General features: G+C 39.7%; 1 protein-coding gene across 11 annotated transcripts in view; it reads right to left on the bottom strand.

Moving 5' to 3' along the window:
* fhit (fragile histidine triad diadenosine triphosphatase) overlaps window positions 1–23,684 on the bottom strand; it is a 1,333,995-nt gene that overhangs the window by 1,155,485 nt on the left and 154,826 nt on the right. For 2 of the 11 annotated variants that reach the window (XM_087994387.1, XM_087994383.1), the window contains one exon: window positions 13,037–13,094. The exons of the other annotated variants lie outside the window; for them this stretch is intronic. The gene's annotated coding sequence lies outside the window, so the exon portion shown is untranslated. The remainder of the gene's footprint in view (window positions 1–13,036; window positions 13,095–23,684) is intronic. 11 annotated transcript variants of the gene reach the window in all.

Consider the following 23,684-nt stretch of genomic DNA (forward strand, 5'->3'; position numbering starts at 1 on the left):
GTTGGACTGGGATGTGCAAAGTTAAAAATCACACACCAGTTTATGGTCCAACAGGTTTATTTGGAAACAGTAGCTTTCGGAGCACTGCTCCTTCATCAGATGGTCGTGGAGTATAAGATTGTAAGACGCAGAATCTCTGTCAAATTTAAAGGGCAGATTTGCCTAGATCATTTATCGAGCAGGAATTTGATTGTACATGATCAAAAATCCATTTGATTCTGAATTTTTATCAACTAGCATTCCATCTGTTTGGGTTGGATTCAGATCAGAATTTGAGCAGCTTGTTAAACAAAAGGTAATGCAGATCAATACTACAATGACAACCACAAGTCAGTAGCTACTTGCTTTGAGATAAATGACTGATGTCCTGACCTCCTCTATCTAGAAGGTATATTAAGTGGTGACATATTCAACAGTCACTTGGATTGTTGCACCTAAGAAGCTTCACACCATCCAGGAGAGAGATACTCATTTCATCAGTTCCTTGTCACTTGACACTCGTACAATGTGGTTCATTATGGAGAGATCTCAACTGGCAGCCAAACAAATTGTGATTTGCTACTGTTCCTTAATGTTAATGTTAACTCATTTTTAACCTGCACAAGCTTTTATCACTCTTCAACAACTAATGCTCTTTTTTCTCTAATGTAACTTTCACAAAGAGGCCAGCATCAGATAACTTCAGCTCCACCTTCACCTCTGAAGAGAAAACCACAGAAACCTCAGAGGATATACTAACAAGTGTACACGCCATCAGCGAAGAGACTTTCACCTTTATGAGTCCTCTTTCTAGATTAGGCTCAGAAACAAAATGTGGTGAGCACATCAATGAAATATTTCTGCAGCTGGTTTAGCAGGAAATGCCCTCGGTCTCTGGCATTCTGTCATTCTTGCTACAGGTATTTAGCATCGGTGAAAAGAGATAGACCTGAGGGACCTTAGTCTTATTCCATGTGCCCCTTCAGTTCAGGATGCAGGGTGTGGCCAATAGGCACCCATTGGGAGGAACAGAGACACCAAGACCCTTAGAAACTTCCTTTAGGATACTCAAGAGGTGCGCAGCCCATTCATTTTCTCCCTGTCTCTGAAGCCAAAGCCGAGGAGAGTGAGTCTCCTGCTCAGATGCTGGTGGCTATCAGCCCACCTCGGTCCTCTAGACCCAAGAGTACATGCGAACAATCTGCTAATTCATCCCAAGCCGACATAGAGCAAGCTTCCTCCACGCTGACTGTGGAAGTTGGAACAGCGTGTAGATATAGTGGGAGGCAGAGGAAGAAGAAAACTCAATTAGAGCGCTTCGCAGGCATGGCACAAACATCACTGCAAATAACTTTTTAATTTTGTAAATACATGTCCAATCATACTTAAAACATTTGTTGTGGTCTAATTGTCACTGCCAGATCTAGTTTAGTCAACAGCTTCATCAGACATCACAAGAGTGAAAGTCGTAGTAATGGCTATGTTTATCTGTCATAAGCAATCAAGTCCTTGTCAGCAGATTACATCAGAATTCAGAGATCTTTGATATTGATATCTCAGCCAGGCATTGTACTAAGTTGGAGTCAAAGAATCATAGAGCTGCAGAGCATGGACACAGACCCTTCGGTCCAACTCACCCATGTTGACCAGATATCCTAAATTCATCATGTCCTATTTGCCAGCATTTGGCCCATTTCATTCTGAATCCTTCCTATTCCAAAACCCATCTAGATGCTTTTTCAATGTTGTAATTGTACCAGCCTCCACCATTTTCCCTGGCAACTCATTCCATACTGTGCGAAAAATTTGCTCCTTCGGTCCCTTTTACATCTTTCCTCTCTCACCTTAAACCTATGCTCTCCATGCTGGGGAAAAGACCTTGACTATTCACCCTATCCATGCCCCTAATGATTTTATAAACCTCTATAAAGTCACCCCTTAGCCTCCCATGGTCCAGAGAAAATAGCCACAGCCTATTCAGCCTCTCCCTGCAGCTCAAACTCTCAAAACCTTGCAACATCCCTGTGAATCTTTTCTGAACCCTTTCAAGTTTTACAACATCCGTCCTAGAGCTGGGAGGTCAAAATTGAATACAAATATTCCAAAAGTGGCCTAACCAATGTCCTGTACAACCATAACATAACCTCCCAAATCCTACATTCAGTGCACTGACCAATAAAGACAAGCATGCCAAATGTCTTCTTCACTACCCTGTCAACCTGCGACTCATTTTCAAGGAACTATGAACCTGATCAGATCCTGCATTGTGTCTACCTGCCACATAAAGTGAAGGCACGTTCTGAAGGTATGATATCAACATAACACAAAGCTATGTGACTGCCCCCTGATCATTCAGTATTCTGCACTGTCACAAGCTGCCTGCCTCTCCCTCTGTTTAAAAGCTTAAACAGCCATGAAAGTCACAGAACCTGGCAGCCTGCAACTAAGCACTAAAGGTCCTGAGCACTAAAAAAGCAACGTGAAGTGCCTAGAGGCTGGTAATAGCAAAATAAGAACAAAATGGGTCAACACTAAGAAAGCAAGCTAAAAGCCATATGATGTATCTGATGTAAATGTATGAGATGTAAGGGATGAATGCAGATTTCTCCAGCTTCCTCATTTCCCCTCCCCCCACCTTATCTCAGTCCCAACTCTCGGACTCAGCACCGCCTTCTTGACCTGCAATCTTCTTCCCGACCTCTCCGCCCCCACCCCCTCTCCGGCCTATCACCCTCACCTTAACCTCCTTCCACCTATCGCATTCCCAACGCCCCTCCCCCAAGTCCCTCCTCCCTACCTTTTATCTTAGCCTGCTTGGCACACCTTCCTCATTCCTGAAGAAGGGCTTATGCCCGAAACGTCGATTCTCCTGCACCTTGGATGCTGCCTGACCTGCTGCGCTTTTCCAGCAACACATTTTTCAGCTCTGATCTCCAGCATCTGCAGTCCTCACTTTCTCCTAAATGTATGAAACACATGTGTATCCCTGTGCACAAAGCAACCTGACAAATGCATGCAAGTCACAGGATCAACTGAGCTCCAAATTAAAGTGCTGAAAGGCTGAAGAGTGTCTGAGTTGTTCCAAGTGCAGGCATGACGATATTGAGGCTGGTGATTTTCTGATGCGGAGTTGTGTGGACGAAAGGTTGAGAATGTTGGAACATGCAAGGATATTGTGCTCCAGACACAGGTGTATGATAGCCAGGACAAGCATTCAGTGACATGCTACCACCAGGTATCTGCTGTAATTTACATCTTGTTTTTCACTGAAGGAGAGGAGAATTGGAAGCGGCATATAAATATAACATGTTGGGGCTTTAGTTACGTGGAAATACACGGAAATAAGTCAGACACCACTCAATGCCGAGATTCTGAAGTCACCATGTAAGCTTTGGGGAAAATTGAGAAATCTTTTTCCACACTGAGAATTTGATTTTCCATCCTCATTGTATTTTCTCACCTTTCTTTCCATTACTTACCCCACAACACGGAGGAGACTACTCTATGTCTAAATAGTGTGTAAGGGAGATTACAAAAGATTTACAATAGCTTAGTTTATCTAATGTGGAGGTTGGGGGTTGGGGGTTTGGAGAGGTAGATCAGTAAATTTGCAGATAACCTGAAGATTGACTGGGTGCTTGACAGTCCGTAGTGTCATCGAACAGAGAGACCTAGAGGTTCAGGTACATAATACTTTGAAATTTGCATCACATGTTGACAGGGTGGTTAAGAAGATATTTAGCACACTTGCCTTCATTGCTCAGACCTTTGAGTATCGGAGCTGAGATGTCATTTTAATGTTGTACAGCATGTTAGTGACGTTTCCTCTGGAGTACTGTGTGCAGTTCACATCACCTTATGATTGGAAGGATATTATTAAATTGGAGAGCGTTGAGAAAAGATTTACGAATATGTCGCTAGGAATGGAAGGTTTGAGTTACAGAAATAGGCTGGAACTTCTTTCACTGGAGCATAGGAGGCTGAGGGATGACCTTATAGAAGTTTATAAAATCATGAGAGGCATTGACAAGGTGAATAACAAAGGCTTTATTGCTAAAGTGGACAAATTCAAAATGAGGGGGGACATTTTTAAGGTGAGGAGAAAGATTTAAAAAGAACAAGAGGAGCAACTGTTTTTGCAAGGAGAGTGGTTCGTGTGTGGAATGAACTGCAGAGGAAAGTACAGTTACAATGTTTAAACGACATTTGGATAAGGATATGAACAAGAAAGCTTTGTAGGATATGGGCCAAATGTAGGCAGGTGAGACTCGTTTAATTTAGAAACATGGTTGGCGCGTACTAGTTGGACCAAAGGGTCTATTTCTATGCTGTATGGCTGTAATAAACTTAAAGTTTTGTTCAAAAGCTTTTCGTTATTTATATAAATGATTTGAATGTGAACATAGGTGGTATGGTTAGTGAGCTTGGAGGAGAAAGTGAGGTCTGCAGACGCTGGAGATCAAAGTTGAAACTTTATTGCTGGAACAGCACAGCAGGTCAGGCAGCATCTAGGGAACAGAAGATTCGACATTTCGGGCACATCCTGAAGAAGGGCATGTGCCCGAAACGTCGAATCTTCTGTTCCCTAGATGCTGCCTGACCTGCTGTGCTGTTCCAGCAATAAAGTTTCAACTGGTTAGTGAGCTTGCAGATGACTCCAAAATTGGAGGTGTAACAGATAGCAAAGAAGGTTACTTGAGAGTACAACAGAATCTTGATCAGATGGGCCAATGGGCCAGGGAGTGGCAGATGGAGTTTAATTTAGACAAATGTGAGGTGCCGCATTTTGGAAAAGCAAATCAGGACTTATACACTTAATGGTAAGGTCCTGCTGAGTGCTGTTGAAAAAAAAAGGTCTTGGAGTGCCGGTTTATAGTTCCTTGAAAATGGAGTGGGGGTAGACAAAATAGTGAAGAAGGCATTTGGTGTGTTTTCCTCTATTGGTCAGTGCACTGAGTTCAGGAATTAGAAGGTCATGTTGCAGCTGTACAGGACATTGGTTAGGCTACTTTTGGAATACTATACGCAATTCTGGTCTCCTTCCTGTACGAAGAATGTTGTAAAACTTGAAAGGGTTCAGAAAAGATGTACAAGGATATTGCCAGGGCAGGAAGGTTTGAGCTACAGGGAGAAGCTGAATACACTAGGACTATTTTCCCTGGAGCATCGTAGGCTGAGGGATGACCTTGTTACAAATTTATAAAATCAAGACGGGCATAGATAAAATAAATAGACAAGGTATTTTCCCTGGGATGCGGGACTCCAAAACTAGAGGGCATAGGTTTTGGGTTCAGGTTCGGTTAGAGGGGGAAAAAAGGGACCTAAGGGATAACTTTTTCACACATAGGGTGGTGCATGTATGAATTAAATTGCCAGGAAGTGGTGGAGGCTGGTCCAATTACAACATTTAAAAAGGCATCTGGATGGGTTTTGGAATAGGAAGGGTTTAGAGGGATATGGGCTAAATACTGGCAAATAGGACTAGATGAATTAGGATATCTGGGTGGCATGGATGAGTTGGATTGAAGGGTCTGTTTCCACATACCCTAGAACTATCTGGACTTCAGTAAGGCGTCTGACAGAGTTCCCCATGGGAGACTGGTTAGCAAGGTTAGATCTCATGGAATACAGAGAGAACTCACCATTTGGATACAGAACTGGCTCAAAGGTAGAAGACAGATGGTGGTGGTGGAGGGTTGCTTTCCAGACTGGAGACCTGTGACCAGTGGAGTGCTGAAAGGATCGGTGCTGGGTCCACTACTTTTCATCATTTATATAAATGATTTGGATTCGAGCATAAGAGGTATAGTTGGTAAGTTTGCAGCTGACACCAAAATTGGAGGTGTAGTGGACAGTGAAGAATGTTACCTCAGATTACAACAGGATCTTGATCAGATGGGCCAATAGGCTGAGAAGTGGCAGATGGAGTTTAATTCAGATAAATGTGAGGTGCTGCATTTTAGGAAAGCAAATCTTAGCAGGACTTATATACTTAATGATAAGCTGCTAGGGGGTGTTGCTGAACAAAAAGACCTTGGAGTGCAGGTTCGTAGCTCCTTGAAAGTGGAGTCACAGGTAGATAGGATAGTGAAGAAGGTGTTTGGTATGCTTTCCTTTATCGGTCAGAGTATTGAGTACAGGAGTTGGGAGGTCATGTTGCAGCTGTACAGGACATTGGTTAGGTCACTGTTGGAATGTTGTATGCAATTCAGGTCTCCTTCCTATTGGAAAGATGTTGTGAAACTTGAAAGGGTTCAGAAAAGATTTACAAGGATGTTGCCAAGTTTGAAGGATTTGAGTTATGGGGAGAAGCTGAACAAGGCTGGGGCCTGCTTTCCCTGGAGTGTCGCAGGCTGAGGGGTGACCTTTTAAAGGTTTACAAATTATGAGAGGAATGGATAGGGTAAATACACAAAGTCTTTTCCCTGGGGTGGGGGAGTCCAGAACTAGAGGGAATAGGTTTAATGTGGGAGGGGAAAGATATAAAAGAGACCTGAGGGGCAACTTTTTCACACAGAGGATGGAACCTGTATGGAATGAGGTGCCAGAGGAAGTGGTGGAGGCTGGTACATGAATGGATATATGAATAGGACGAACTTGGAGGGATATGGGCCAGGTGCTGGCAGCTGGGACGAGATTGGGTTGGGATATCTGGTCGGTATGGACAGGTTGGACCTGTGCTGTTTCATGCTGTTTCGTGCTGTTTTCATGCTGTACATGTCTATGACTCTATGACTCTAAAAGGTATGTTTTGAATGTTATCTGAAGAAAATAAATTTTAAAATTTTTGAATCAACATAGAAAACATTATTGACTGAGGAGCTGCTGATTATAATTGAATGTTTTTCGCCTCATTTATGAGAACCGACAAATAGTTTGTTAGTGGTGAAGAATATAATGTTTTTGTCCAGGTGCCATCAGAATACCTACCTACTTAAAAGCAGTTTGTCAGTTTTATGCTGAATTTTAAATTATTAAAAAATATTGTTTATCATTGTATAACCACAATGACTCATCACAATTCATATCAGTTTAACTCTTTCTGCTTTCAACAAAAGTTAAGTAAAAACATGAATTGCATTTTAAAGTAATTCTTTGTGTTTGAAAGACTGTGAGAGATTATTCAAAAGTGTGATAGAACAGTGGCCAATGTCATTTGCAGCTCATACTTGCCACTTAATATCAGAGAGATTAAGCAAGCAAAGCCTTGTGAAACTCATTTTAGGGACCATTCATAAATTAGTAACAGTAAATTGTAGCTCATTATATAAATGCAATTTTAGGAATTGTTGTGGTGCAGTGATAGTGGCCCTACCTCTGAGACAGAAGGACTGAGTTCAAGTCTTACCTGCACCAGATATGTGTTGTGACATGTTTGAACAGGATGGTTAAAACAACTATAAATGCAGTCTTGCTTTTTTTTCATATAAATCAAATCAGGAATGAATAATTGACAATTTCAAAAAAAAACAACCAGATGGCAACACTCAGCAACATGCACCAGCATATTATTCTGTGTGCAGATGACGCATTTTCTTCTATCTAACGAAGGGAGCACTCGCACTCCGAATAAAACAAAAACTGAGATCTTTCTTGGTTCTGGACACAAATCTATGCCATATTATTTTGTTCTACAATATGATGGAACTTTTTTGTATCACTGGGTTATTAGTTGCTGCAGCCATCTATTCGCTGCAGTTTACATATCAAAATGGTCTGATGAACAAAAGCAAAAATTATGGCATATGAATAATGTGTTGACATCCAGCGAGGTACTCTCATCCGACTGCACTGACCCCCATTGAATTGCGACGATTGTCTAAATACAGCATCATGAATCAGGCTAACAACCTGTCTATTTCATTATAGAAACGTGCTGGAGCACAAGTGACCAGATATAACACAATAAAAGAAATTAACTGCCCCATGTTACACTCAGCTAAGGGAAAGAAGGATAAATTAATGTACTATTTAAACATGAGCATTTAAACATATTATAATAATATAGTAATGCAAAAGATCGCTGCTTTGCAGTGTTTCTTGATCAATTGGCCAGTTAAGAAATCATTTTTGGATTATTTTATTATTTTCTCATATATTTCATTGACTTTTTTCATACAGCTGAGTGAGACAGCAGGAGTAAAGATCCTTAGCTAAACAGTCAAATCACCAGATCAAAGATGAATTAGCATGTCTTCCAAAAACTACTTACATGTGGATCAGTAAAATTCCTAATAAATTAATTATGTAGACAATGGGTAGTAGTATTTATTCTGTTCACTTATGTTCATTTGTGAAAAATAGATAATTCAATGTTGTGGCTGTTACAGTGGATGTTACTGATAACATTAACATTGATAATTAAATAGTTGATTTTGAGATTCTTAACTTCTTTGTCCTTTTGATAGTGGCTGGCAGGCAGCACTCAAACTGAGACAGAGCCTTTTCCTTTTCTTTATCTGGAGTGCAAGTGTGTCTAATGGATGTTTTGAAACCTGTGAACTTCACAGAACACTAGCCCACTGTCTAAGATGTCAGATTATGAATACACACAGACCAGAGTCAAAGCTCACTTAAAAAAACTAGTTTTTTTGTTTATTTCTGGAAGAATAAAACACAAACATGTCCGCAAGTGATGCCTTCTGCTAAGAGGGGGTCTGCGTGACTTTGCGACACTTTCCAGAATTCCTCTCCAGACAGCCATTGAATTTCATCTGTGGTCATTTTAGTTACATCAGTCCCTTTTAAAAAATACATATTGGAATCCAATGTTTTGTGTCCACAGGTGATCCAGGATTAAGATCAATGGTCATGCAACAAATAATCAAAATGTTGAATCAATTTTAGACATAACCTGGGTTGATATATATCTGAATTATTCAAAAAAGGTATTTCCACATCAAGTCAAGGGATATTAATAGTTATTCATTTATAATGGGTAAACACAATACTACTCAATTCTAATTTAATTAAGTTATTTATTTGCTTGGACAATAAATAGTTTGGTGTGCTGTTATTTATAAGAGTGACATTTATCACGGTGACTGCAAAGAATCAATTGCATAAGTGAACTGCTTTGATCAATTCTTTTATTTGCAATAATGCATTTTAGAAATTATTAACATTGCATTTTCTATTTAAAAGCTTGACTGAATTTGTGTTCCTTCGAAAAGTTAATCATCTCGGTAGTGCGGTTCTTCATAGGTTCAAAACTTTACTTCACATACAGCACGTCTTTGTGATTACAGTTACGTTCTGCTATTTGTGTCATCTTCATTTGTGAGTTTACTTACTCATGCAAAACATTTCACTTAGTTTTGCCCATTTTGGCTTCAATATTCACTTTTTTTTTTGGAACAAAAGGAGTGCCTGGAGAAAAATAGGCAATTGAATATGGAGTTGAAGGCATATTGTCTTTCTAGAATAGGGAGAGGTGGTGATGTAGTGGTAATATAATCAAAATAGTAGTCCAGAACCTTTGACTAATTCTGAGGATATGGGTTAAAACCCACAAGGGCATATGATGAAATGAATTCAATAAACAAAAAAAATCTGTACTAAAAGCTAGCCTGACGGCAACCATGTAAGCATTGCCAAATGTGGTAAAAATCCATCTGGTTTACTAATTTTATTTTGGGAAGGAAATCTGTCATCCTTACCTGATCTGGTCTAAGTGTAACTCCAGATTCACAGCAATGTAGCTGACACAACTGCCCTTTGAAATGGCCCTGTCAAGCCACTCAGATCAAGGGACAACTAGGGATGGACAATAAATTCTGCCCCAACCAGCAACACCTATATTCCATGAATGAATCCAAAAACATGCTTGTGCATGTCTGCCATGTTGTACATTGACCCACATAGCCATAATTTGTGTTTAAGTGCGCTGCTGTAGATTGCATTACTATAAGTTTTTGCATTTGTATCAGTGAGTACAGTACAGATGATCAGTAAACCATAATTATTTAAAAATAAGTGGGTTTTTAAACCAGTAAACAGCCCAAGAAAGTGATGACACTTGCTGAAGACATGACAGTATTAAATGAAGGAACTGCAATGGTATAACTATGTTGGCTAGGGAATACACTGTTAGGAATCTACAATTCAGAATGTTTAGCATTCTAAGGATAAATAAGTATCAATGTTCGTTCCTCTGGTAGTATTATTGCCAGGTTAATTTTCTGCGAGTAGGAGAGTTACACAGTTTAAAGAAATTGAGAAGCTGACTGATGTATGGACTGACCACGAGTATCAAAAATTCCCAGTTAATTGCCCAATAATTAGAATAGGCTGTTATACTGTACCAACATGTAAAAAGTAGTAAAGATAGTGCTGATGATTTCAGTGGAGATGAAGGAGATACGGTATGGCCTCTTTACCTTCCAGGGGATTTGCATCCGGTACAGAAAGGTTTCTAATTTCTTCAAAAAGTGTTTAAGTGTTCAAAATGTGAAGTTAGTGAGAGAGGTTGGATCAGCAGATGCATGTAAATGCAGGAGAGTTCCCAGAGGAGCTGTATAAGTGTACGGAGGAGAAAGAACCAGCCAAAAGAGGTCTTTAAAGCAGAGGAAGCTGGTTCTGTTCCAGGTATAGACTAATGCTCATTTATAGGTCAAAACCCTCAAGCTCTTAAAAGAAAAATTAAATCTATTTTACCAGTTTATTACAAGCTCAACAGCAGTATGTGTGTTGCAACAACGTATGTTAACAGATTTGAGAATTGCTTTCTGCACAAGATCAGGATTTATTTCTGGAGAAAGAATGTGCCCTTGATGGCTGACCTCCTGAGACCAACAATAGAATTTTCTTTAAAAATGGACTACGATACAAACATGACAAGAAATGAGGAGTGGAACCTTCTAGGGGTCTCAGTCAATACATGACAGAATTGAGAGAACAGTTTGGTGAGGACTATCTCGATATTGATAACATCTCATTCCACCTTTTACATTTTTCACAAGCAGTGTGGTGAGATTCTTGCGAAGCAACAGTGAGATGCTGTGATGCTCATTAACTTTTTTGAAAGCCTTGTTATCAGACCTCATTAATTGTCATGCCTCTGTCTTACCAAACTCACCAAATAAACCTGACATCAAGATAACTCAACAAGGAAACCAAAGTGAGCACCGAGTGGATTAAGTACACTGATTCCAAGTCAAGATTAGTGGTGCTAGAAAAGCACAGCCGGTCAGGCAGCATCCGAGGAGCAGGAAAATCGACGTTTCGGACAAAACCCCTTCATCAGGAATCCTGGTGAAGGGCTTTTGCCCAAAACATCAATTTTCCTGCTCCTCGGTTGCTGCCTGACCTGCTGTGCTTTTCCAGCACCACTCTAATCTTGACTGATTTCCAGCATCTGCAGTACTCACTTTCACCTACACTGATTCCAAGACCAGGCCCTGCTCAGAGCAGTCAAAGTCAGGATTCTTTTTATAGAAGGAATGAGGAGTCAAGTGATGAGCAAATGAAACCATCGGTCTTGTCCCCTTCTGCCCTGTGGGCTCTTTTCTCCTGGAATAGGAAACAGGCAGGTATTATGAGAGATGGAGATCATACAGCTATTACTGTCGGCGCTCGTGGAACAAGTCACCAGGCAGCACAGAGGATTGCAGGACTCATGGTGTCGGGGATAGGGTGGATGACAGCAAGTGGGAAAGGTAACACAGGCAGGGAGAGTAGTAGAGCTTGAACTTTGGCAAGAAAGAATACAGCAGCACAGATAGTGTTGATGAGGTGGAGAGAAGACTGTGATGGTTACCCTGGTGGAGTGGAAAGAGACATTGACCTTCATCCTACATTGCTGGATTTTCTTCCAGATGACTGAATCTGCTTTAACCCAGATGGTAACTTGGATCAGATTGGCATGATCTGGTGCCATGGCCTCCATTGCCAGGGCTAGGGAAGAGGAAGTCCTGCACTGGCTCCACATGTCCAGCAGGATCTTCAGAAGACCATCTGTCCTAGGTCACATGTCAGGAGCTGAGCAGGGCATCGCAGGCTAACAGTGCTTGTCTGGGTGGACAGCAGCCTTTCAAAGATGGCATGGCAAAGGGGGTGCCAGTCTTCAATGGATATCCACTGAATGGTAAGTTGTTCCAGGAACAGAATAGGGTAAAATGGGGAAACCATGTGTAAGAGATGCCATGGGGTGAAACAGGTAATTAATGTGTTGAGTCTGGTAAGATACCATTGTGAGAACTCGCTAAGCCAGCAATGCAAAACCCTCCAAAAGATTCAATGCAACTCGGAAGTAGCCAAAAATCATAAGATCAGCCCACTGTTTTTTGAAGACTGATTGACAATGCTATTGCCCCTTATCAAGAATGCCACAACATTCAAAAGCATAGGACAATATTGTCAAAAAAAACAATGTTTCCATCTGTTGTCACCTCACCCTTCTCCCTCATTCCCTCTCTCTCCATTTCCAGAATGCATGTGATCAGTGTCATATCAAGTGTTATTACAGAAAATAAAGACTGATGTAAGGGTAATATTTTGGCAAAGAAGAAAAGCTGACAAGAGCAACTAAGTATAAATAGTTTTATTTAAACTGAACTCACAATATGAAGCTAAAACTCAGGGCTATACGCTATGTCAAACAGCAGAAACAGCAAATTACAGACACAGCCAAGTGATTCTGGAATTAACAAAAACTGCAGTGCTGCCACAGTCATGAATGGTGAATCAAGTAACCAACAGGAGGCAGGAATTCTTATGAACATTCCTCATCCTCAGCCTGAAGTGCCAAGTATATGATACTGAGAATCCTCCTCTTCAGGTCCCCACAATCATAGAAGGCAATCTTCAATGAATTTGCTTCACTCGACGTGATTTCAAGAAATTGCTCATTTGGAACTAAAGATTTGAGTTTCAGAACTAGCCTCACCTCCAACTAAGTTGCTCCAATACAGCTCATATACTAGCATCTATGTGGCAATGACAAAATTGCCCAATATTTCTTGTCTTAGAAAAAGGGAATAATCACTCCATCAGCCTACTCTCAATCAGTCAAGTCATGGAAGGTTTAGTTGATGGTTATTAGGCAGTACTTACTCACCTGCTCAGTTTGGGTTCTGTCAGGACCACTCAGCTTCAGATCTCTGTGCGCTTTTGGTCTAAAAATAAACAAAAAGACTAATTCCAGAAGTGAAGTGAAAGTGACTGCCCTCGCCCTCAAGACAGTCTCTGATTCAGGTGACATTAAGGACCCCTAGCAAATTGAAGTCAATCAGAACTCAGTGGAGGGAGAAACTGTCGCTGGCTGATGTGATGCATAGCTCAAAGGAAGATGATTGTTGATTTATGGAGTCTGAGGACATGCTGGACCTCCTCAAGACAGGGAACTAGGCCCACCCAACTTCTGCTACAAAATGACAATGCCTTGCATCATTCTGTTATCCTAATAAGACATCCTCAGATGCTACATGGAAATATTATAATTTAATATGACACCAAGGCACAAACAGCGATAAAAGAGCAGATGAATGTAAATTTAATCAAATCTGTGCTTTTAAAGAATATCTTAAAGGAATAAAGTACGTTAAATAGGTGGAGACATCCAGGAAGAGAAGACACTACAGATTATATTCTGGTTATAATTAGATAGTTGAGAACAGATCCAGGCCAGTGCAGTCCCATGCAACTCGATGATGTTGATGTTGGAAGGCAATGTGGTCAACTTTGCCAAAAGTTGCAGGTTGCAGACATGTCCAAAAGGACAGGGAGTAATAGTTTCTCTCTGTCTCAGTTACATCATTTTACTCAATCACAAAGGAAGCATACTCGCAGAATCAACCCTGTCACCTTATGTGTTTCAATAAGATTACCTCTCATTCTTCTGAACTTCAATAGATACAGACCCAACCTGTCCAATCTTCCCCAAAAGCAAGATCCTTTACCAAGGAACCAGTTGAGTGAACATCTGAACTGCTTCCAATGCAACTTTCTTAAGACAGTAAAACTGCACACAATACTCCAAATGTGAACTCAATAATGGCCTGTACAGCTGAACCAACATTTCCCTACTTTTATACTTCACTCCCCTCGTAATGAGTATCAACATTCCATGTATCTTCCTAATCATTTTTTGTGCTTCTCAAATAAGTTCTTGTGATGCATGCTCCAGTCCCTTCACCAAAAACATTATGAAGGAGGAAGATTGTAAATGTTTGAGACACCAGCACTATCCCCATTGCATTCCACTACTTGGAGTTTGTTAATTCAAAATGATGCTTTTATCTCTACTTTCTGCTTCCTGTTATCCAATTAATCCACTTTCCATGCTAGTATGTTACCATTTACTATGAGCTCTTATTTTGTGAAGGAACCTTTGATGTGGCATCTTATTAAATATCTCTTGGAAAATCAAGTACACCACAGCTAAAGGTTTGTCTTTACTCACACTACATGTTACTTCCACAAATAGCTTAAATAAATTAGTCAGCATGATTTCCATTTCACAAAACCACAATGATTCTGCCTCCTTAATAGTGGATTCCAGTACTTTGCTTATGACAGATGTTAAGGTACGTGATGTATGATTTCTGCCTTCTTTCTCTCTTTTTTTCATGATTAGGGGTGTCACATTTGCAATTTTCCCAATTCACTGAAACTCTTCTGGAACCTGGGGAATTTTGAAAGATCACAAACAATGCATCTACTATTGCTGCAGCAACCTTTGGAAGATGCTATGATATAGATCATCAAATCAGGGGACATGCCATTCTTTATTTCTCATAGTTTTCCCAGGAGCTTTCCCCTGGTGATTATGACTGTTTCAATTTCCTCTAGCTGATTTTCTTGATTTTTTAAGCATTCTTGGGACCTTTTTGCCTTCTACAGTGATGATGTTACAAAATATTAGTTCAATATTCCTGCCCTTTATTTGTTGGCTATTATAAACAGGTGCAAGAATGGGTATTTTGTAGAAGTGCTCATCTCTCAATTAATTCCCCAAAGTTTGTTCACAACCTACAATGCACAGGTCAGATGGAATGGAAGAATCCCTCTCGACCTAGATAAATGCAGCTCCAACATCAGTCAAGAAGCTCAACACCATTCCAGAGAGCAGCCTGCTTGATCAGCATCCCATTCACCATTTCACAAATTTGCTCCCTTCAACACTGCACGTGTGGCGACTGTGTTTACTTCATAATCACAACTGCAGTAAACCCAGACATCCCCCATCTAGAAGGACATCAGCAACTGATGCATAAGAATGCCACCACCTGCAAGTTCCCTTTCAAGTTTCATATCACCCCAATTTAGAAATATATTGCTGTCCCTTCAGCATTGCTGGGTTAAAATCCTACAACTCTACTTATCAGCAATGTGGGTAAACCTTCATCAAGCAAATTGTAATAGTTCCAGAAGGTGGCTTAACACTACTTTCTCAAGAGAAATTAAGGGTTGGCAATGAATGCTGAACTTACCAGCCCATGAACAAAACTAAAAAGAAAAGCTGGAAAAGAAATGAGTGAATAAATAAGCCTAACATTTTTTTGAAAGTCGGGATGGAAAGCAGCCAATAATCCCTCAAACCGAAGCACAACTAAATGAGTAAAAAGATTAACTTATTCAAGAGTCATTCTTTAAAGAACTAAAATAAATTAAGTTGTGGACTCTGTGAAGAAAGCTGTAAAATTTGTATGAATAAATTTTCATTTTTAGAGTTCAGATTTTAAAATAATTACATATTTTATGTTTCATGACATGCTTACTTTTGTGAATGCATGTTATTAAAAAAATAGATGGTCCTGCTGGATCAGTGACCTAATCCAGTGTGTGTCAGAGAACAGGTAACTGCAAAATCCTGGAGGAGTTAATCAAAACTTGTTTGGACTGTGACATTTCACAACAACTAGAGCAAACATTAGCTTGTTTTCAATCCAGAATAATCAATGATTTAGAAAACCTAATGACTGAAAGTACTTATGACTGTTTGGGGTAGATGTGATAATGGTCATAAGCAGTTTTTTTCGTTCCTAGAAAAGAATTCAAAACAGGTCAGGGAAAAAACAGCTACTTCAGCAAAAAAGTTTAGTTTGTGAAATTTCCAAACTAGGAGTGTGCGTTTAGAAATCTGCAAGTTATTAAAAGCTGAAAAAATTATAAAGGTTTCAACTTTGTGTGTATTCATATAAGAAGATACCACAGTGCAGAGGGCAGAAATCTGGGAAGATTGATTAATTGAGAGTTATTGATTTGATAGGGAAAGACAATCTCTCTGGATTTGTGTCTTTGTAACGGATGATATCTGGCAACAGGTTCATATTTTATTTTCCTGTTTTAAAATCTTTCTAACCATGTTCTATATTTGGATAGTTTAGTGTAGTGATTGGAACCTGGTGGATCTCATTGACCACGAGGTCCTTGATTGGAGGTGTTAAGCTGGGTCAATCCGGGAGACCTGGCTAACAGATGTAAACTAGGGATTCTGAATCTCCTTAATTCAGGGGCTGACTCGGAGCTGGCTGGCCACATCAGTGTACTGGGCACAAGTAAATAAACACTGACTTGGTGATGGTATATTGGCCTCTTTACAATTATTTCATTTAATTTGTATTATTTTCCTTTGTTTTCACCTTTTGTGTAATAAAATTCTGCCCTGTTGTTAAAGAAACTCTGCAGCCTCATGAGACTATGTTTCAGTGATTGACTGTCACATTAATGAAAATAAAATGGAAACATATGATTTATCAAGCAAGGTTTCATTCTGGATCAGCCTTGTCCAGCAGTAACATGACCTGGGATCATAATAGCTCATTTACATCTACATGCATCTAGCCTTAAGCTGAGAATGTTCAAAATCAATGGAAGTAGTCAATTACAATCTTTTCACTGCAGCACTCATTTTGTTATCATGTAAGCTATGTGATTTATAATATTTTCATATCATTTATCTTTGAGTCTGATTGTTAAACCAATGGCATAAATCATATGTTGGTGAAGAGGTGAGTGGAGCCCTTCTGGAGTGACAATAGGAATTATTTTTAAGTTCTGAGAATTTATAATGAGAAACAGCAAATAATGAAAGGCATTAGTTTGTGTTTAGATTAGATTAGATTAGATTAGATTACTTACAGTGTGGAAACAGGCCCTTCGGCCCAACAAGTCCACACCGACCCGCCGAAGCGCAACCCACCCATACCCCTACATTTACCCCCTTTAACCTAACACTATGGGCAATTTAGCATGGCCAATTCACCTAACCCGCACATCTTTGTGACTGTGGGAGGAAACCGGAGCACCCGGAGGAAACCCACGCAGACACGGGGAGAATGTGCAAACTCCACACAGTCAGTCGCCTGAGTCGGGAATTGAACCCGGGTCTCTGGCGCTGTGAGGCAGCAGTGCTAACCACTGTGCCACCGTGCCGCCCTAATTTAGTTTAGAAGAATCAAAAATTTATTTTTGCTTGAGAAGAAAATGGATTTGAAAATTTATGGTTAACACTAGAGCTGGTGAGGGTCGACCATAAGAACAGTTTATCCTGGAAAAGGAGTTAGTTCAGAGCAGTGAGAAAATAGGTTATCTTAGTGTAAGTATTTTATATAAGTATTAGCATGGTTTGTTCAACTTTATCTTCATTTATTTTGTGCAAGAAAATTCTGGTTTACTGTTAAATCAAACCTGTAGGATGGTATGCTTATGGCTCACTGAAAGTCGACTATATCCAATTCTCACCCTTAATAAGCAATGAATCCTGACTCTGATCACCCCATGCAGGGCCTACACTGGTACCAAACTATCCTTGACTTACTGTGGCAGGATCCCCTGAGTGAAGTCAAGCCCTGTTGACTTGAAATGTCATGAACAGATGAAGAAAATAAACAAGAAAGCAAATGGAATGCTGCCCCAGAGGGCTGGAATACAAAGATGCAGAAGTTATGCTGCAGTGCATAAAACCCTGGTTAGATCCCACTTGGAGTACTGACTGGGCACGATACCTTGGGTTTATAAGAATAGTACCTTGAATTCAGGGGTGAAGTTGTGAGGAGCAATTATACAAATTAGGTCTGTTTTCTCCAGAATTTATCAAGTTAAGGGGGTCGAAGTCTTCAAGGTATTTACAAAAAAAGGCAGATCAAGATAAACTACTTCCAACGGATGGGGTTCTATAACAAGGGGGCATAGTCTGAGAATTAAGCCAGACCGTTCAGAAGGAATGTTAGGAAGCACTTAGAGTCATAGAGATGTACAGGACGGAAGCAGACCCTTCGGTCCAACTCGTCCATGCCGACTCATTATTCCAACCCAATCTAGTCCTATTTGACAGCACCTGGTCCATATCCCTCCAAACCCTTCCTATTCATATACCCATCCAGATGCCTTTTAAATGTTGCAATTGCACTAGCCTCCACAACTTCCTCTGGCAGCTTCTTCCATTCACATACTACACTCTGAGTGAAAGATTTGCCCCTTAGGTCCCTTTTATATCTTTCCCGTCTCACCCTAAACCCTTCAATTCTGGACTCCCCCACCACAGGGAAAAGACTTTGTCTATTTATCCTATCCATGCCTCTCATGATTTTATAAACCTCTATGAGGTCAGCCCTGAGCCTCTGACCCTCCAAGGAAAACAGCCACAGCCTATTCAGCCTCATCCTATAGCTCAAACCCTCCAACCCTGGTGACATCCTTGTAAATATTTTCTGAATCCTTCACAACATCCTCTGGGCACAAAGGGTGGTGGATGTTTGGAACTTTCTTCCACAGACAGCACTGGATACAGGATCAGTTGATAATATTAAATCTGAGAAAGATACATTTTAAGCTATGAAGGGATATGGGCTAAAGGCAGGTATCCCGTTGAATGCTGAAACCAAGGGGCTATATAGCCTATTCTTGTTCCTATATTCCACTAACTGGAACAAAGCTTCTGGCAATCATGGCAAACTAAAATAACGAAAAAAACTGCAGATGTTGGAAATCCAAAATAAAACTTTAAATGCTGGAGAAACTGAGCAGGCTTGGTACAAGCTGTGGAGAGAGAAACAAAGTTAATGTTTTGATCCTGTATGACTCTTCTTCGGTTCTGAAGGATAAGACTCAAAACATTAACTGTGGCAAACTTTCTGGCATTGCATCTGGTCTAAACAGGATGGCAGTTCAACAGTATTATAAACTATGTATCTATGTCTAAGGGGGCAATGCTCAAAATGAGAAGACAATGCAAAACAGGGATACTGTAAATATTCAGATAGGCTCAGACTCAGTGACTGCTATGATACTTATTAAATAGCCCACAGAAGCAGCCTGGTCCAGTTCATGAAATATATGCATGTCCCTTAGAGCAAAATGTTCTTGCTGTAGTAACATAATGATAATTGCTGGTGCAGCACTGAAGTACTGAAGCAACCTGTAGGTAGATCAGAGACGTGCCATGAGGTTTCATAGAGGCTGGCACATCAGATGCCAATGTTCATGAATGTGGGGTACACGTGGCTGGTGATTATGCTGTATGCGCGAGATATTGGTGCCTGATGTCCATGGAAATCTTTTGGTGCAACAGTCATGTTGAAGCCACCAAGATCCCGTTTTGGTTTCCATGTCAGGTTTTCCTAATGACGACTTTGCAACCCATGATAAATTGAACTGTCAACAAGGTGTTTAAAAGCAATGATGATCATCAGCTGGGAACTCTTCGTCGACTAACAAGAATCTGCCAAACTATTTGGGAAAGTATATAAGACGTGGTGAGCTGATCTTAATGTCAATAAGAGCATTGCCGAACATCTTTCCAAGTTCTACCACTCATCTTACCATACCCCACCAAAGTCTGAAATTTCCACCCATTGTGTTTAATGGGCTTATTATCCACCTGTACAGTTATTCTTCCATCAAAGCAAAACTAAAATTTCTTTGTATAAAAGTACCAATAAAAAAAATCAAGTACATGTACATTTAGAAATTTTCAGTTAGTAGTTTGATTTACAAAGTTCTGTAGCTAATTTTGAGTTTTGAGTTTCCCTTTGAAGACTTGTAACTCAACTAATCCTATTTATTCTATGAAAACAAAGGAAAGCATCAATCTTTTTGAATTGATAATTAAACTCTAAATCACAACTTATGCCACACCAAATTCTAACCTTTTAAATATTCTCAAATACAATGTTTCTTTTTATATGCACATTATGAATAACTTTAAAATCAAATTATGCTCACAGCTTCAGCATTGTTTTTTTAAGTCAGGAGATGAAATCTTACAAGTCTCTGTTACTACTACACATGCACTTGGTTCATGAAAACATTGCAGCACATTAGCCAATGTTTTCTTCATACATTTATAGCAGCAAGCAATTTTGTTTAAACCTCAGATAAATCATACTAAAGATCAAACTACAAAATTCATGCCAAAGACAATAAATCCATTTAAAGCAGTACCATTTCCAAAAATTCAGACTGGCTATCCAAGTTAAGTTGTATTATGCAAGTTGGCGACATCACAGCGCAGCTGGTCAAACTGCGAGAGATTAACTAATGGCAGGGAGCAAATGTTTTTGAAATAGATGCATGCACACAAGCCTTCCATTGTTCAAGGAAAAGATCCAGCAAGTTGAGAAAATTTATCATTTAAACCACCAACAACATTCAGGTAGAAGTTTGATGCCCTGTTGCATGTCTACAATTCTATCAGCAGTGGGAGATCCAGAAAAAGCTTGCCAAAGAAGGTAAAGTAGTCACCAGAAACTACACATAGGATACTGAAAGATATCATTGAGAAATTAAAGAAAAATACATTGCAAGCTACTTACAATAATACGGGTGGCTTGCTTCCAAAGGGCACAACACTTGCAGGATCCAATAATACAACCACAGCTTTTGTCTAAAAGGCACTTTACAATGCATACAGAAAACAAACTCAAACATCAATTCACCAGTTTCACAGATATTTCTCATTTACCTCATGACTGTGCAATTAAATTATTCAAAATAAAGTGATATTGCTTGATTACTACTTAAATGTGTATTTTCTCAAACTGCACTATATTGTTTAAGTATGCCCTATGGTGCTTACTTAGAAAAGACAGTTAAAAAAATCAGTATTTTATTCTGGTTAAGATATTTAATTCCTTCTTATTTCTTTCTCTCAACTATTTTAAACATCCTGTGCCACAATATTGGTACAGCGAATAGGCAAGAGACAAGATTGGTTTCAAAGCCTTTTGCACTGTAATTGTGTATCTTTTCTCAGATTTGTGAAAGAGCAGTAGTTTGCTTGGCAGTTTTATGTTCCTACAGAAGAGGTGCTTGGTTTTGACCCAGGCTGAGATTACACTTAAATACAAATCTATATTCTACCTCTGCAACAGGCAAGTATACTTAGGACTGACTGAAAAGTCGTTTGAGGTATTCTCAAATACGAGTTTGACACAGCCTGTATTTACTTTTCAAAAATCTTAAAGCAGTGGATGCCATTTGGCTCACCAGACCGGTGACAGCTTCTTTAAGTCGCTATCCAATTCATCTTTCTTCCTTGCTTTCTCTTCATGGTTATGTAATTACTTCCCCTTCAAGTATTTATCCAATTTCTTTTTTAAAATCAGTACTTCATCTTTGTGCATCATCTCTTCACGTGCTATTGAATTCACAATATGCATAAGTGGGTTCCTTTGAGTTTTACAAACCTTGACAAGAACAAACCCATGCAGCCACTCCACCTCATCTCTTAGGCCCACTGTACTGCACTCCGAGCTTTAACTTTAATTTCTATTTTTCTGTAAATCAGCCAGTCTCCCAATATCCATACCCATTATCAAACCAACCTTCACTGTGACTCCAGACCTCAACCTTGGCATTCATTATACCTGGCCCCAGTAAGATTTTTACTCAACTTAATAAAACAACAATAATTAGCATTTGCAGAATTAGAGAAATCACATTTATGAAAATATTGTGACAACTATAAGTGGGAACAGTCAGAACTGTATGTATCTTGAAAATTTTAACATTTAAAGTTTGAAATGTTACTTAATATCAATATTGTAGTATATAAAGTTCAACTTCTACATAGAGCAAAACAGTCCTTTTATGTAAAGAGTACTTACAGATAATAGTTGACACAATAACATCAACTTTTCTTTACTTCTCCCAGTTCATGTCTTACCAACTGAATAGAATTCTTTGAGGAAGTGATAAAGTTGATTGATGAGGCTGTAGATGTCATACACATGGACTTCAGTAAGGCATTTGATAAGATTCCCCATTGTAGGCTAATGGAGAAAGTGAAATCACGTGGGGGCTAGGGTCTACTAGCTGGATGGATAGAGAACTAGCTGGGCAACAGGAGTCAGAGAGTAGTAGCAGAAGGGTGCGGGCTGATCAGAAATTATACGGTGATCTTGTACAACATTCATACAATATTACTATTGCCAAAGAATTCACCTGTTTTCTCAGGTCACTATAGAATAACAAGAGTATGTGCTGCTTTACAGATTACATATTGTTTGTGGATATATGTACTTAACCCCTATGAAGCAACAGTGCCATTGTATTTGGATGCAGATATGATTTAGGATCTAATGGTGGGAAAATGAAGCATTATTTTGGATGTTGGGTTTGGAATGCAATTGCCAAAGGTTTTAGAAATTCTTGATTCTTGTTTGAATGTTATTGTGTTATACTTATTTCACCTTGATATTTTCTTGGCAACTGCAACAGATTTGAATAAGCCAGGAATGCTCTATCAAACTAACCTGGCAACTTCAGAAAGATACAGCACAAGATTGAATTTTCCCAGCCTCTGATTGATATGGGCAATGGAGATTCAGTTTTGAAAATATGGCAAGAACAGAAAAATGCCTCCCTCTTGGACAGCAGTCCCCAACATCAAAGTATATGTTCTATGTAAAAATCAACTATACAACACGTCCCCATCCACAGAGGTTGACATCACACATCCATCAGACCTTACCACATCATTATGGCACATCTTCAACTCATTTAGAATATGGTTCCCCATTTCAATTCACCCATTTAAGACAGAGAATTTCTTCTCTCAGGTGGGAGCAGATCTGTTGAATTCTTTTGCTGTTCAGGCCAGTTGCTAGTTAATGTTCAAGGTTGAGATAGACTGATTTATAATCATTTAGGAAATCAAGTGCTATAGAAATGAGGCAGGAAACCTGAGTTAAGGACTAATAGAACAACCACAGCTCATTTAAAAGCAGAATTCTTGGGTCAAAGGGCCTGATATGCTTCTATACGTTGCACTGTAATGCTGTTGCCAGGCCACATTGGACACAGGGTCAGGCTCCCATCTCATGAATCAGAGCAAGGTCCATCCCAAGTGTTTTCATTTGCTTTCTTAGAGCTCACTCACTCTGCACATACTTTGGTGCCTCAGCATCTCTGCCCTGGCTTGCCCTTTTGAGCTTTGTTGCCTTATTCAGAACTTAGAGGCTCACAACATTTTTGTGAGGCCTTGCCTTTAGCACAGATACAAAGCCAGGCAGTTTGACTTGGTCATCAGCAGAGATCAGTCCAAGGGGATAGGTATATTGTTATATTAATGCCACAACTGCAACAGGTGTCAGCAGCAGATGCAGGAAACACACTGTCTTCTGCTTCAGCCAAATGGCCATCTTCAAATTCTAAGGGTAGTAATCCTCAGTCAAGTAAAAGTAGATCTCATCAATCAGGGGTTCCTGCCAAAGTCAGATATGGTCAGAATTGGATCTCAGTCTAGAGGCTTATACATAGTC

The sequence above is a fragment of the Chiloscyllium plagiosum genome, unplaced genomic scaffold (assembly GCF_037043375.1).
Source record: "Chiloscyllium plagiosum isolate Xiang-an unplaced genomic scaffold, Cpla_swu_hap1 HiC_scaffold_14, whole genome shotgun sequence".
Lineage (NCBI taxonomy): Eukaryota > Metazoa > Chordata > Chondrichthyes > Orectolobiformes > Hemiscylliidae > Chiloscyllium > Chiloscyllium plagiosum.